At 31.5% G+C, this 16,906-nt stretch overlaps 1 pseudogene; it reads right to left on the bottom strand.

Annotated features, from left to right (window-relative positions):
- Positions 1-6,640: 6,640 nt before the first annotated feature.
- LOC126719782 (GDSL esterase/lipase At3g26430-like) lies at positions 6,641-9,235 on the bottom strand (annotated as a pseudogene).
- Positions 9,236-16,906: the final 7,671 nt, after the last annotated feature.

The raw sequence follows: 16,906 nt of genomic DNA, 5'->3' as shown, positions 1-16,906 counted from the left end.
AAAACATTTTGTGAGAAGAGTTTAGTCGCAAAATACTCACGAGGCAGTAGTGAGACTCACTGTATGAAAATGTGACTGTAATTTCCCTTAAGCACATTTCGCGGGAAGCTCTGAGTCGCGAGCTTCTCGCGAAATAGCCTTTGAACTAGTTTTTGAGGAAAAACACAAAAAAGCATTTTGAACAAAAACTAAAAGCACGAAAGTATAAAATCACTTTAAAAAACATATAAAACATTCAAAAATATTTTTGGGTTTGATCAATAAGTAATCGAGCATACACATCACATTTGAACATGTACAATCACACAAATGAGATAAGCATTAATTGAATCAAAATCTTGTGTGCTGTGGGTGAGTATCAAATTTGGAATAGTTCTTAGGCCAGAGTGAAGTTTTAATGATTAATTCAATCAAGTCATATACAACTGGTACTCAGTCAAGAGGACTATCTCAATTATAAAAGTGAGCATATATGACTTCCCACAAGAGAATGATTACAAAACTCAGAAGTTTTTCATTTGGCTTCTGCATAAATCATAACATCTGATCCTTTTTGGATAATACATCTTTTTTTGAGATTGATGCTTGAAATTTTTGATTTTTCAACATTGAGAGGTAGCCTTTGGCTTTTTGAGCACCATATATTTCAATACAAGAGTCGCTTTCCCTTTTTCCTAGTCAAATACTAGTATGTGCGACAGGCTTTTGCAGCTCATAATCTCTTTTCATTTTGAGATTTACATTTGGTGAGCTCTTTTACAAAAACATAAAAGTAAAGGTGGGAAGATATATAGGAACAAGTCTATGCAAGTATCAAGACCATCAAGACAGTTGACCAATCATTCATGACAAGCTTGAAGATCTATTTACAACAGTCACCCATAGTTTTCAAGATTTTTCCCATACAGATATATGTGCATACATAACAAGCTAAGCTTGTAAATGCACTACGCCATTAGTACGAAGGTATTAGGCCAAACTCACATGTGATACACACAACACAAGTGATCAAACTTTTTGAAGATTTTTCAATTTTTATGGGTTTTTGAATTTTTGAACACACTCAAAAACAGAACAAGAAAAGTAAGATTAACAAAGACAAGTATAAAACAAAACTTGTAAAAGAAACATGCTAAAAACCGGAAGCAGTGCATGATATGATGCATGAAACTATGATCCTAAACATTGGAAGTATTAATGCATGGATATAGGAGGTGATCATGCATGAGTACCCTTCTTCACCCACATGTCATGTGCGTTTGGGGTGATATCCTTATAAGATTGGGTACGAGTGTTGTGACCTTCAAACCTTCTATTGAAGTTTTCCAAACAGGTGGTGAATGCATCAATCATCTTCATCACATCCATCTCTCTGGAATCACCATCTTAGCTTCTTGATTGTTCAACAACCCAATTCCTTTTGTCATTTCTTGGCCCTCTTGACCTTTGATCCCGTGCTTATGACAATTTGGTCTGGTGTGTCCTTCAAGTCCACAATGATAGCGAAAATGTCTTATTCTTGGACCTCTTTGTGATTTTGGAAGTGATTTCACTTTAGCTTCAAATTTGACCATCGATTGATTACGAGGTTTTATCAACACCCGTTGGTCAGCCACATTCTTATTCTTCTCTTCCTTTACTTTCTCAGCAATAGTGGCAGCTACAATCAGTTCTTTGGCTTTCACAAACTTTACTTCCTTGGATACATTTACATCTGAACTACTTTCTCTAGTATATCCCAATCTGGTTTTGTCAGAGAAAGGTTTTTGATGAGAAAGGACTTCATCAAGCTTCTTAGAGGAGACTCGTTCTACTTTGGCATTTGCTTGAATCACTTCAGGCTCAAGGAATTTGACCTTTGTGTAAGCTTCAGTTAGCTCACCATTCAGCGTCTCTATTTCACACTTGGCCTCCTTATAATGCACTAGAAGACTCCTATAGTCCTCCTTTGCCTTCTTCATCTTTTTAATGACTGCCTTGGCCACCATTGCATATTCTCCACACTTCTCAAGAAGGGAATTGTAGTTCTCTTGAAGGCCCGTTGAACTTTCATCTTCTTCAGTATCTGATTCTTCTACAACTCCCATTGACTCCACCTCACTATGCTTCCCAAGCTCTTTCACGAGCAAACTCAAGTCCTTCGATGACTCAACATGAGCAATAGTCATAAAAGCGGAGTAATTCCCTTCTCCATCACAGCTCTCTTTCGAATCTTAATTGGAAGAGTCCGAATCATTAAGAGTTATGGCATATGCCTTGCCCTTCATTCTTAAATAATTAGGACATTCTTTCTTGAAATGTCCATGTCTATTGCACTCGAAGCAAGTGATTCCTTGAGTAGATTGAGACTCCTTACCATCTTTCTTCTTAAATTCCTTCCTATCACCCTTGGGAGATGAAAACTTTCCTTTGTTGAAAGGCTTTCCACTGTTGTTCATCTTTAGAAATTTTCGAAAGTTCTTTACAAGGAATGCTACTTCCTTCTCCACATCATCCTCTTCGATGGAGTCGTCCATTCTCTCGGTGATGGTTTTAAAAGTTAGAGATTTGCTCGATTTATGAGAAGGCAGTCCTAGCTCATATGTTTGGAGAGATCCAATTAGCTCTTGGATTTTGATCTCATCCAAATCTTTACTCTCTTCTATAGCTGTGAGTTTTGCTTGGAAACTTTCCGGTAAAGACCTCAAAATCTTTCTCACCATCTTAGAATCTTCAATCTTCTATCCGAGATTGAGCTTAGCAATTACAATTTCATTGAGCTTTCCATAGAAAGAATCGAAAGCCTCATCATCTCCCATCTTAAGCTCTTCAAATTTGGTGGTAAGCATTTGGAGCTTCATGTCCTTAACTTTCTTGGTACCCTCATAGGTAGTCTTAAGGATTGTCCAAGCTTCCTTAGCTATCTCCACGTGCGATATCCTGTGAAACTCATTAGGGGACACACCACAGAATATAGCATTAATGACCTTACTATTCACATTAGCTAATGCAAGAGCTGCCTTGTCCCATTCGGACTTGGCTGTTGTGGGTTTAACATACCCGTTCTCAACGGAATCCCATACAGACTCATCTATAGCACACAAGAAAGCCCTCATTCGGACCTTCCAAAAGGCATAGTTGCTTCCATTAATGAATTTTGGGGCATTGAGAGATTGTGACCGGTCCATCACAAAGGGTCAAGGATCACACTCAGGTATCTAAACCACAACGAGTGTACCTACTTTGGTACCAATTGAATGCTCGAAAATGTGTGAAAACATAAGAGCTATTTAGACCCCCAAATTAAAGTTATGACTCGATTGATTTTACTCTAACTTAATACTAAGTGCGGAATAGAGTAAATGCGATCGGATAAACAAACAAGCTACTCTAACCTATAAACATTATAACATAGCAATAAAATGAAAGGTAAAAAATTAGGGAAGAAGAATGCAAACACAAGATAACACGCCAATGTGTTATCGAAGAGGAAACCGAAGAACTCGACGAAAAACCTCTTTACCACCCTTCAAGCGGTAATCGATCTACTAGACAATCAGTTGAGATACATGGGTTAGCAAGAGACCCTCCAATCCTATTCTACCTGATGTACCTAAGCCTTCCAAGCTCCTACTCCAACAAAGCTTCTCGGAACCGTGTCTTGTCTAGCTCTTTGGATCCCGCAACAAGTACCATTTTGCATCTGCCAACCTTGGCTTCTTCCAATGCTTCCCAACAGCACCAAAACCTCACTTGACACTCTGAAAGGGTGTGGTACGTGTTTGGGCTATCAACCTCTCAATGATATGGAAATAGAGAGGTAGGAGTTGAGGAAAATCCACAAGTAATTGTGTAAAGGATTGTGGGTATAACAATCTCTAACTCTCAAGGTTTGTGGCTAGGGTTTTCTCTCTAAAGCACTCCTTAACTTTTGTGGGTAATGTGGGTATATATAGTGTGGGTACAGAAAGTGTATATCAGATAGCACAGTTTGGCAAAACAGATTGTTTCACGAGTGTCTCGTGGGAAGGCCTTACCCGCGAGCTACTCGAGAAACACAGCTGTCTCCATTTTTTCTGACTCTTCGCATTCTAGTCATGTGTAGGGCACATGCATCATTTCGCGGGATGCTTAGTCGCGAGCGCGAAAACTCTTCTGTCTTCCATTGCTTGAGTCTTTACACTCTCTCTATCACATAACCCTTACAGTTAAAACCCACAATAAATACAGGGTATAAAAGATTGAATAAAATTACAATCGAATTTGGCACAGAATAAAAGCCAACAAAACACATAGTTGTAAATTACAACTTTACATTTGGAGAATGAATAGTGACTGTGAATGAGTCCAACGTTTTACACGATGATCTCATGTGACTTGGAGCGCCTCTTGTCGACCATAGCTCGCTCACACTACCACGGTGAAACATGCACCAATATGAGCTTGCAGTGACTAGAATGAAAAAAGAGAACAATCTTATGATACTCTGTAGGTCTAGGTATCACATGTTACAACTGGCGGAGGAGCTGGCCACCGCAACAAATAGGTAGCTCACTCCAGCAAAACGTAACAATGTCCTCAACTACGAGGACTACCTATCAGAATGAATGCCTATGTGGTGTGTGTCTTATGTCTACGGGTTAAGTTAATGTTAGTAGCATTAGTGTTCGATATGCAATGCATGCATATTGGTGGCATCATGTAAGAATATTTAAGTTTTCTGTGTTATGCTGTAGGTGCAGCCGCTGCAGCCAACAGGCAACTCACTCCGGCGAATTATAACAATGTCCTCAACTACGAGGATTACCTATCTGAGTGAATGTCTATGTGGTGTGTGTGTATTATGTCTAGGGTTAATTTAATAATGTTAGTAGCATTAGTCTTCAATATGCAATGCATGCATATTGGTGGCATCATGTAAGTTATTTTAAGTTTTCTATGTTATGTTGTAGGTGCTTATTGAAAAACATCATGTCTGAGAATATTTAACTTTTATGCATTATGTGAGAATAATCTAGATTACAAATAACGTGCATGCTCCTCACAATCAATTATAAGGTTTACATAGTACAAATGCAACAACAGTGACACACATACATCTAAAACATAGTTAAGCAAAATAGTTCTCCAACAAAGTCTAATTACACCACGACACGATTGCTTTTCATCTGACATCTCCATGTTTGACTGATAAATGGGATCAGCAAGAAGTTATTGCATGAACTGTGCATGCTCGTACCACCCTCCCTCCACTGACTCTCGAATCTCGACTTGGGTCCAATATCAATTAAGATGTATCTTCATTCGGTTATTTTCTTCTCTTATGCGGTTCAATGCTTTACGAAGTTCATCGATCATGTCTCTGGGCATCTGCCATGCGAGTCACCGAGGCACTAGCAACTTAAAACCAACCAACTCATCATAAAGCATTTGTTGTTCCTGAAATAACCAAGTCCACTCTGTCTCATGATATTGTGAACGTAAGCACTATTTCGCAGATTCAGATTGATTGGATAGTTGAACTCATCTTCCAATACCCAACAATGACCCATAGCAGTAAACACATTGTGAGGCCTATAGAGTTGTGGGTTACCAAAACCAGACATTGACGCTGAATACAATAACATCAAATGATCAAGTTAATAGTGTGCATCAACTGTTGGTAAATAAATGTTGCATAAGATGGTACACGACAAAGACATTCATAAATTTGTGTACTATTACATGTTAAAAATGAAATACTAACACTAACATTTGACCATAAACATTAGACATTGTTGTTAATGTTTACACTTTGTGTGCAATACAAAATGTTGTTGTTAATATCTGACCAATGATGTCAAAATGTTGCTATAGTAAAGATTTCATTCTCTTCTGACCAACATTTACTAAAACAAACAACCAAAATCACACCAATGTACTTACTTCAGACTCATTCAACCAAAAAAATAAAAATTCAATACAATATTAAATGAAAATACCATTGCCCTAAAATTCTAGTGAGTTTTTTACCTGAGGTGATACAAATTTCATTTGAGCTCGGAAGCAGCTGTAGATCTGTGGAGCAGAGTTGAATTCATTTCAGATAGAAAGCAAAACACTCTGAATGGGAGGGAATGTGGAGCTATTATATGAGAATTACTTGATTTTACAGAGTTCGAGAATGCTTTATAACTCGACATTAAAGTAATCGAGTTATATTAAAAGACATGAACCCGTACGCGTGACACCAAGACAGTCTGAAAATAGGTTTAACAAGAACATAACTTGATATCTAAATAGTCGGTTACATAACTCGATTTTAGAATAATCGAGTTATTTAGGGATTGAAAAATGAAAATGCCACGCTGGCTGTCCATCGTGTCACAATGCTGAAGCTAACTCGATCATTGTATGATCAAGTTCTTCACAAAACTCGACTCTGATATTGTCGAGTTACAAAAGATGGGCATTTCCCTAATTAGTTTGAGAAGGAGGGCAAAATGCTGCTTAGTTTTCGTAAAAAGGGCATTTGCCCATTTTGGCCTTGAAATTTTATTTGCTTGTTAGCTAAAAATTGGTTGTAGTATAGTTGTACTTAGAAAAAGTGAGGCTTTAGAAAGTTATATAGAAGCAAAGAAACTAAAAATCTAAAAGAAATAGCTGCTCCCATAAGATGGTTTTATGTTTCAACATTTAAGAAATCATGTTTTGTAATATAGATCTTGGCCATTTGTGTGTACTTTTGTACTTCAAAGTTTGCAAACTGATTCAATCCTAACTTAGATATGCCTTTGGGCATGCATTTTCTTTTGAGTGAGGAAAAGTTTTGGGCTAGGGCTTCTTTTAATTTGAGATTCAAATATTGGGCCGCCTCATTGAATGGGTTGAAGCAGCCATATTTATCCATTTGGCCTGCTGTAATAAGAAATCGGTCCAAAAAATATGGAAGGCAGCCCAATGGGCCGGCGTTGTGTACCCAAAATATATTCTTCCACCTTCACCATATTTTTTCTGCATGTAACTTGTAAGCCATTCTCACACTTGAATAAAAAAAAAAAAAAAATTTTTGAAGTGATTGTTGTGAATTTGTAGTACCTTAATGATATCTGAGAATTGCCCCATTACATCAGGAACATATGCCTTAATTTGTTCACTGGTCAAGTTTTTTTTGTAACCAGCAGTAATATCATTTTGGCCAATGTCAAATGTGTACAGAGCTTGAGAAAAATAATCCTCCTTGGGTAACAATTTCTCAAAGACCCCTCCTGTGCTAGAATTTTTATTGAAACAACATTCACCTTTCATTTTCAACACCAATATGATAATCAAAGTTTTTGCACAAAAATGATACATTCAAGAAAAGAAACATGACCACCGCGCACTCTTGGTGTGGTGATCACTTCATAAGTGTTTGTGGGGTGTAGGATGTAGGGGGTAAGGGCCGGGGTTCAAGTATTCAGGAGAGAGTTTCACGCATATATACACTTAGATTAAGTTAGAGTAGAATTTCTATCTTGTATAAAAAAAAAAAAAAAAACATGAGACTCACCTTGTTTTCTCAATATTTGGGATCTTCTATGAAAATCTGAGAATTGGACTGCACGTTTAATGAAATAGGACAATTTCCACCCAGTGCAATTGGTACATCCTGAGGTCCGATTGATGATGCAACAGTTGCAAAATTGGCTCCGTGGCTAAAGTTTGAACCCACAGAGTCCAGAAAAGCACTAACATGCGGTAACCCAAAGTTTTCCGCTGAAAATTAACAAAGAGTTTTTCTTGTACAATTAGAACTAGCATGCTACACTTAGTAGTCCTCCAAATCAAGCATACTTTTGACTTCCATCTTAATTTCTTAACCAAAAAAGAAAGAAGAAAATGGAAATACCAATATTTTTTTTTTTTTTTGGTTGGGAGGAGTAAAGTTCAAAGATTAATAACAAATTAGCCTCATCACACGCGCTTCATGCATGTGATGAGACTTTTTATTTTTTATTTTTTGAATTTACATGCTTTACTTGTGGCTTTTGTTTTATTTTTTATTTTAAGAAGAAGTTGTATTAGTACTTGACTACTAATATGAGAGAGAAATATGGAGGTGGAAAAAAAAAAAAACAATTTAGTGATAAAATAAAATGGTACTTTTGTGAAAATAAAAATAAAAATAAAATAAAATAAAAAAAGCTTTATTTTTTTTTTATATTTTTTCAAAAATGGGAGAAAAAATTGTTTATTTATTTATTTTTAATTTAGCTAAAAATTAGGAGTTTTTAAATTACTAATTTTACATGTCTAACCTTATTATTTAAGCCTTAAAAATGGATGAATCTGAGGGCATTTTGGGCATCTAAATTGAGGATCCCAAATATGAGAGACCCCTTAAATAGTAGTATAGACAATAAAACTTTTTGTTTCTTAATTCATTTCTTGAAGTTGAATGATAGAAATTATGAGAGTATAATCTTATATCATGTATTTTCTACACATATAGATATGCAAACACTAATGTATTTGACTATTTTCTATATAATACTAAAGATAAAGTTTAGCTACAAAATTGGTTGTAGTCTAGTTGTAACTTAGGGCTACAACATTAGTTAATATCTTTTTATTGTAGGTGAATTTTGGCAAATCCACTATTAGATTACATCTTCTTCTTTTATCCACCATGTTTGCAAATTTTCTAGAAAATTAAAGCTTAATAGCTATGTCATTAATACATTGTTTAAATTACAAGTTTTTATAGTTTAAAATTATACATAAAATATAAGCTTATAGATCAAATAATATCTGATTAATACAAAATTTGATATATATATATATATATATATTAAGAACGTAATGAAGATGTAATTCAATGGTTAGATTTTCAAAATATGTAGTAATGTTTATTCTATTGAGTAATGTTGTAGCCTTAGGCTACAACTAATTTTTTAGTTAAATTTTGTTCTAATTTTAACGGATACATGCTTCCACAAAATGAAATGAAAAAAAAAAAAAAAAAATCAGAGCATTAAGAAAGAGAAATGGAAGTACCTATGAAATCAATTACAAGGTGCCCATCACAAATCCGTCCAGATGGGGTGTGAAAATATGTTTCTCCATTGCACGGTGGAACTTGTCCGAATAATGTTGAGTAACCACCAGTGTCTACATTTGAGGCACCAAAGTTGAATATAGCAGGAAAACTGCATTTGGTTGAGATGGTAGGATTTGGTAGTAATGCCAATGAAATTATCAGGCCAAAGATAGCATATAAGGTGTGAGACTCCATGTCCATGAGAGACAAAAAGAGATCAACTTCTCTCCTTCTTTTTTTGACTCCAAGAGATCAAGCATTGAGACAAGAGAATATGGTATGACTATAATGTCTATTTGTCTCCATCTAAAAATATGCCATTGACCTGTTCCAATGATGGTTTTAAAAATCATACACTAAAAAATTTGCTTTTGTTCTCGTTCCTAGTTTTTTCTCTATTTTTATCGGTTTGAGGGTTTTTTTCTGGACCGAATTAGTACCCAGTTACCAGTTTAACTAGTTAAACCTCCAATCCAATTTTAAAAAATATGGTTCCTGTTATTATAATTTGGTCTTTCTTTAGCAAAAAGAATATCTACTTTAGTAAAAATTACTGACAATTAATTAATCTTTTTCCTACGTATATCTTTTTCCTATGTATATCTTATCTAAGTCTATATAAATCATATCATATCATATTATCATATTATATATAATAAGAGTTGAGCTTAGACGTCATGGTTACGCCACGTGGCTTCACCAAATTGCAGAAATTTTAATAATTTTTTAGATTTTTAAAGAACTCAAAAAGAATAGTATACTACCAAGATTCTAATTCATTAATTTTTATCATTAAGTAGTTTATCTCTTAAAATAAATAAAATAAATAAAAAGTTATATATTGTTAATAATTGGCTCAAAGAATGAACTTGGATGTTGATAAACTTGCTCAATCCTAGCTCAAGTTGTAGAGTCCCTTTCGCATTCTCCTAAAACAAAATGCAGAGTCAGTAACGTGAAGGCAAAAAATTGTAGAGCTTCACGTAAAGATAGATATATTTGGCATTCCCTACATATTCTCAAATCAGAATTCTGAAACTCAAACCCTTCAATCTCTTTGAGTTTGTAATACAAATAGAGCAGAACCACCTATGATGTCCCAGCATCTCCCGAACGAGGTTGTGTACGACATCCTGACTCGGCTACTAGTGAAATCTATGCTCCGATTTAGGTGTGTTTCCAAATCTTGGAACTCCATATTCACCAACCCTATTTTCATTACCGCACACTTTAACTTCAACCAAGCCAAATCTTTATCAAATAACAGTCACAATGGTTTTCTTCTATATACACATAAGATTTCATATAATATCAAAGAATTGCGTACAGTTTTTTATAAAGTATTTAAAAAAAAAAAACTAACATGTAATTAACCTAAACTTCTTGATTAGGTAACTTCAAGGAGTTTAGAGCATTTGATTTTTACTTGGACTCCTTTTCTAGGTGGAGTATGTATATATATACATACACCGTTAGTTGCTATAGTTTTTCATTCTCCAACTTATTGTACAATTTTATTATTTAGACTTCCATTTTTCTACCTACAATCATGTAGGTATGTATTTTTTACTCTAATTTTTTATTATAATCAATTAAATATGTTTTATGTATTTGTTGCCTTTTGTTTAAGCTAATGTCCTTATGTTTTTCTTTTTTTGAGGGGGCAATTTCCTTATGTTTGATCTAATTCATATGTTAATGGTTTGATCCAATTTAATTATTTGTTGTCCAATATATATGTAAGTTGTCGTAGTAAATTCCAATCATAGACTATTAAATTTACATACAATTTTGCAATCTATATGGTACTTAATTTTTTTAACTGTGTAATTTTCTTCTTCTTCTTTTTTTTTTTTTTTTTTTTTTTTTTTTTTTTTTTTTCAGTTTTGTCAAAAAAGATTTCAAGCATCCTAAGAAAGGTTTGTAATCTAGATGTAGAACTTTGCAATTTAAAAAAAAAAAAAAATAAATAAAACAAAGGTTTTATTCCCCAATTTTATGTTACTTTGTCTAAAGATTTTAATCATTAATATTATTGTTAACAATACTACAAATCACTTATATTGTAGATTCATTAGATATTCATATGCGAATAGTTTAATACCTGTGACTACAAATGATATTATAGCACAATTGGTATCTTAGAAGATAATTTTGTATTAAAGTGCTATCATTTTATATTTGATAGGTGTTATACCAATGCAATTTATTCCTTTCGTTATAATAATTACTTATTTGGTTATAATAATTTTATATATTCTACAAGTTTTAACATAAAACTATGCAACGCACGAGCTTCACCAAATTGCAGCAATTTTATTAAATTTTTAGATTTTAAAAGAACTAAAAAGGAATAGTATACTACTTGGACTCTAATCCATTCTTATCATTAAATAAAATTAGATTAACATTATTTTTTTATTTGTTAGGATATGTTTCTTGAATTTAGGGATAATATTTAACATACAAAATTTAATTTAGATAATATTTATTATCTAATTAATATTATTTTTTTTATTTGTTAGGATATATTTCTTAAATTAAGGGATAATATTTAACATACAAAAATTTAATTTACTAAACTTTCAAAATTTTAATTCTACTATAAATCTAACCCAAGAAATAGTATATATTTTCGTTAATTTGATAATCTCTATCTATCCCAAAAAAGCAAATCTATCAGAATTACTTATAGCTATCAACCACGTTATCTTTCTCTCTCTTTTTATTTTTTATTTTTATTTTTTATTTTTTTATATTTTACATTATGTTGAATCCTTTTTTTTTTTTTTTTCCATTCTATTTATATGACCTTTCTTTAATTCCAATTTTTATGGGATAAAACAAACACATTGATTAGATATTTTTAATTGCAATAAGATTTAAATGAATTATATTTCAAATGGAACTCTTCCAATATATATAACCTTATATATCCTTTTAGGAGTGAAGCTTACTTTAATATGTAAATGCCTAAATCTCATGACAATGTAGGTGTGTATTCTTTCTTCTTTTATTATTATTATTATTTGTTTATTTTCTTTGGTGTTACTATTGGTTTTTTGTCTTCATGTGATTTTAATTAATGAATTCAAAACATTTGAAAATATTGTCAAGTTTCTGAAGGCTCCTTCTTTATTTTGGTATTTTGTTTTTATTAAATTGATTAGCTTTTGTGTATTGGTTGCCTTTTGTTGAAACTAATTTTCTTAACTTTGATCTAATTTATATGCTTAGGGTCTTAGAAATAATGATTAAACATGGTTAGAACTAATAGATTAATTTTAACAATTTTCTTATTTGAATTTTATATTACATCAAATTATCAAGATGTTTTACACATGTTTTCTTGAATTATCAATTTTAATTTTAATTTATAATATTATCAAGATTATATTAATTTTGGATTTGTCAATTGTTTAGTACCCTTTTTTAAAAATAATTATCAATTTAAAATTCAATTTGGAATTATCAATTTAATTTAGTTTTAGAAAGAAATCATACCCCTTATTTTAGTGAGAGAATTATTTACACTTGATAATTTTTTCTTTTATCTTTATTGAATCTTTAACTTTTTAGGCAGCTTTTATTAGCATTACATTGATTCTTCATCTCAAGATGAGGCTTCCGTTGCTACAATGGACAGGTACGTATCTCATGCAAGCATATATGAACTTAAAATTGCCTTTCAATATTTTGAATGCTTTATTATTTTGCTAGATGTGATTAGGCTCAAAAGTATACGCTTCATTATTTTTCTAGATCATTTAAATACACTAAAACTAAGTTAATGGGATTTATTTTATATAATTTATCAAACAAAATGAAATAGATTTTGTCAAGTATGATTTATTCATGTTGTTCCCTTTTTACTTTTTATTTTTATTTTGAATATCAGCATCTATTTATGTAAAGTGTGCATAGAATTATGTATCTGTTTGCAACATTAATTAATATTTTTTTGCTAATTATTAGTATAATTTTCTATTCCCAACAAATTCTTCATTAATATTTTTATTTTTTGGTTTTAAATTGCAAAATTTTGGAAATTTAATTCTTGAATTTTCAGAATCTTTAAAAAGTCATCACTTTTTTATATTTAAGAATTATAGTCGTCATTCTTCCAATATCAATCGTTTTTATGCATTGATTATTTTTGCTCTTGGGCCATCGTTATAAAATAGGTTTTTTTTTTTCCTTGCGATTATGGAACTTATTTGACTAAAGTAGTAAAATCAAAGTGGAAATGATAGCTTTGTATAGAAAAATAATTTATTTTAAAGCTTGGTATTAAATGGTCATAGACTCATATGCAATTTTACAATCTATATGGTTCAATTTTTTAATTTTTTAATTTTTAACTCGGTTTAATTTTTTTCTTGATTTTGTTTTCCAGGTTTGTCATAAAAGATTTCAAGCATCCTAAGAAAAGTGTATAATCTATATGTAGAGCTCTGCGCTTTTTTTTTTTTTTTTTTCATTTACACGTAGTGTCTTTCTTACAATTCAAACTATTCATTTACTTTTTGTTTCTCCAATAAATTTTGTATTATATGAATTTATGTTTAGAACAAATTAAAGGTTATTATTCTCTGAATAGTTCTACCTCTTAAAAGTGGCCAATTATAATATCTGAAGATTTTAATAAAGAACAATGATGAAGAAGAACAAGGATACTCTAAAAACATAGTGTACAAATAGGTATTCAAAGATTTTCCAAATGTAAAAAATATTATTTTTAACAATACTTCAAGTCACTAACAAATTAGTACTTATTTTGTTATAATAAATATTAAAATATATAATTATTTATACATATATTTTATAAGTTTTTTCATAAAACTGTGCAACGCATGGGCCTATAACTAGTATATAATAAAAGTTGGGCTTAGACGCTGTGGTTGTGCCACGTGGCTTCACCAAATTATAGAAATTTTATTAAATTTTTAGATTTTTAAAGAACTGAAAATGAATAATATACTACCAGGACTCTAATTCATTCTTATCATTAAATAAAATTAGATTAACATTTTTTTTTTTTGTTAGGATATATTTCTTAAATTAAGGGATAATATTTAACATACAAAAATTTAATTTAGATAATATTTATCATCTAATTAACATTATTTTCTTTTTTTTGGTTAGGATATATTTCTTAAATTAGGGGATAATATTTAACATACAAAAATTTAATTTAGATAATATATCATCCAAATTTTCAAAATTTTAATATTATTTTATCAGAATATCAAGCTACAAAACTTGATTATTAAGGGATAAGCACACTCCAAATTCTTCAAGAGGTGATTAATATAAATTTATCCCAAGAAACAGTATATATCTCCAATAATTTGATAATCTCTATCTATTCAAAAAAAGAGTATATATCTCTATTAATTTGATAATTTCTACGTTGATGACATTTATATATATATCAAAATTTCTTATAGCTATCAACCACGTTCTCTTTCTCTCTCTCTTTAAAAAAAAAAAAAAAAAAAAAAAAAACACAGAAGCAGAGAAAAGCTCCAACATTGATGGGGAGGAGAAAACCCAAGCAGTTCCACTTCTCAAACTTTTCTCATTTGCAGATTCCACTGATGTTGCATTGATGATTGTTGGCACCGTTGGAGCCATTGCAAGTGGATTAGGCATGCCCCTTATGACAATATTGTTTGGCCAAATGATAAATAGCTTTGGCAACAACTTGAGTAGCAACACAGATATTGTTAGTATAATTTCCAAGGTATAAATAGACAATACACGGGCTAAGAAAATAAGGTTTATTTCGATCTTTATGAATGGAAAGATGTGACTTAAACTTCTGATTTTATTTTTCATTATTTTCCTGAGAGTTTAAACTTCGATTTTCCCATTTTATAGCATGTGTAGGAATGCATTTGAATCCTTGATCCTTCTTTTATATTTTTAGAATTAATGATTAAATATGGTTAGAATTAATATATTAATTTTAACAATTTTCTTATTTGATTTTTATGTTACATCAAATTATCAAGATGTTCTACACGTGTATTCTTGAATTATCAACTTTAATTTTAATTTATAATATTATCAACATTATATTAATTTTAGATTTATCAATTGCTTAGTACTTTGTTTTTAATAATTATCAATTTAAAATTCAATTTGGAATTATCAATTTAATTTAGTTTTAGGAAGAAATCTTACCCCTTATTTTAGTGAGATAATTATTTACACTTGATAACTTTTTCTTTTATCTTTATTGAATCTATTAAAATATATAATTATTTATACATTTATTTTATAAGCTTTTTCATAAAACCGTGCAACGCACAGGCCTATAACTAGTTTATATAAATAAAAGTTAGCTTTTAGAAGCTGTCATACCAATTGGATATCCTACCTGATTGCCAGGTGTACTGGTAATTTTGTGGTTGATGCTTTAGCTAAAAAAGCTAAGGACATTGTAGGATGTCAAGTCCGGTTGGATGAACTGCCTTAATACATTGCTCCTTTGGCCGAATTTGATGTTTATTAGTTTCTATTTTTTAATATATTCCCAGATTCTCTGTCTGGTTTCTCAAAAAAAAGAAAAAAAAAACTATTTTATTCTCATCAAATTTTATTTTTAATTCTTTGTTCTTATCAGCTTTTGTTTTTAACTGTTTGCTCTTATCAGATTTTGCTTTGACAGTTTGGTTAAGGCTATGAAAAAAAATTTGTCAATCACTTTTTTTAGTAGTTTTTTTGATGAACCACTTTTTTTTTTCTTTACTAATTTATTCTCATCAAATTTTAGTAGTTTTTTATTTATTTATTTTTATTTATATACAAGATAGAATTTCTTCTCTAACTTAATCTAAGTGTATATGTGTGTGAGTCTCCCTCCTAGAGACTTGAATCCCAGCCCTTACCCCCCATTTCTCACAAGTACTTATACTTGTAGAGTGATTATCGCACCAAGGGTGTGCGGTAATAAATTTTAATAGTTATACTTAAGAGTTTACTGTCAAATTATTATTATTATTTTTTTGAGCTAAAAGACAGCTGTCAAAATTCTTAACAAGGCAGGTACACATGCTTTTGTTTGGTATTAATTTGCTTCGTTAATGAGGGGCTAAAACTTATCACCATTTATAGTTTCTAAGACACACAACAAAATTATAAATAACAATTTGTGATGTTTATGGAGAGAGACACAGAGAAGTGTAGATGGTTTTTAATTTTCCCAACATTTGAGTTGATAAGTTATTATTGATTTTTATGAGCCCCACACTACTTTATTTTTTATCATTACCAACTCGCCATTTCATACGGTCATCTCCATGGTAACTCAGTCCCTTTCAGTTTCAACCTCATCATGCAATTTCCATCAAAAAAAGAAAAAAAAGAAAGAGGAAAGCTTCATTATGCATAAGACAATCATGGACATGGTGATCTTCATAGTACTGGCCACAACATACCCAAGATGATTAACAAAACCTGCAATTTTTCAACATCGACAAAAGAGAGATTTCAACAAGCCAAAAGATAGAAGCACAAAACTGTAATTATCACTCCATTACTTTGAATCATAGGGATGAAGAGCAGAATTTAACTTACCATGCTACTTTGCTTCACTAATAAGTGTGTACTCTGGTTAATATATGTCGTGATTAGTAACTTGACAATACATCATAGCTGCACTGAGCAAAAATCAGCAGTCTGAAGACCAACTTGGACAATAGGAGATCGCCATCCTTAATGCTGTATTGGGTAACTTTCGCTGTACAATATATGTAGAGATCTCAACATGGACACAAACAGATGGACTGTTTTTGCTCTTTTTCTATCATAGATTTCAACACTGAGTCACTGATTAAAGATTATTTTTGACCCTAATGC

The sequence above is a fragment of the Quercus robur genome, chromosome 3, assembly GCF_932294415.1.
Source record: "Quercus robur chromosome 3, dhQueRobu3.1, whole genome shotgun sequence".
NCBI lineage: Eukaryota > Viridiplantae > Streptophyta > Magnoliopsida > Fagales > Fagaceae > Quercus > Quercus robur.
This window is presented reverse-complemented; position numbering and strand designations above follow the sequence as displayed.